This window comes from Nestor notabilis, unplaced genomic scaffold (assembly GCF_000696875.1).
Source record: "Nestor notabilis isolate BGI_N333 unplaced genomic scaffold, ASM69687v1 scaffold8223, whole genome shotgun sequence".
Taxonomy (NCBI): domain Eukaryota; kingdom Metazoa; phylum Chordata; class Aves; order Psittaciformes; family Psittacidae; genus Nestor; species Nestor notabilis.
In genome coordinates, this window is record NW_009920559.1 from 107182 (window position 1) to 107530 (window position 349).

A 349-nucleotide genomic window follows, 5' to 3' on the forward strand; every position below is an offset into this window, starting at 1 on the left:
AGGCTGCAGGATCTCGGCCTTCGAGCATGTTCAGCCGGTTGCTCCAACACGCACCAAACTCCGAGGGCAGCCCGAGCACACTCCCGTGGGATTTTAACCGGGCCTCTCCACAGCGCTGCTGCGTTCAGAAACTTCGCACCCGTCGCCCATGCAGGTCTCCTCACCACGGCCACCCTCCCCGTACACCACACCGCGCACCCCGTGGGCACGACTCGTCTCTTGAAAACCTCCCCCTTGGCAAACGGCCAGGTTGCACATCCTCCACCGCCCCAGCAGCCCCGCTGCCGCGCACTTTGCCCAGGAAAGTCTTTATTCCCGGTTCTCAAACTACTCCAGACACCGTGACTCC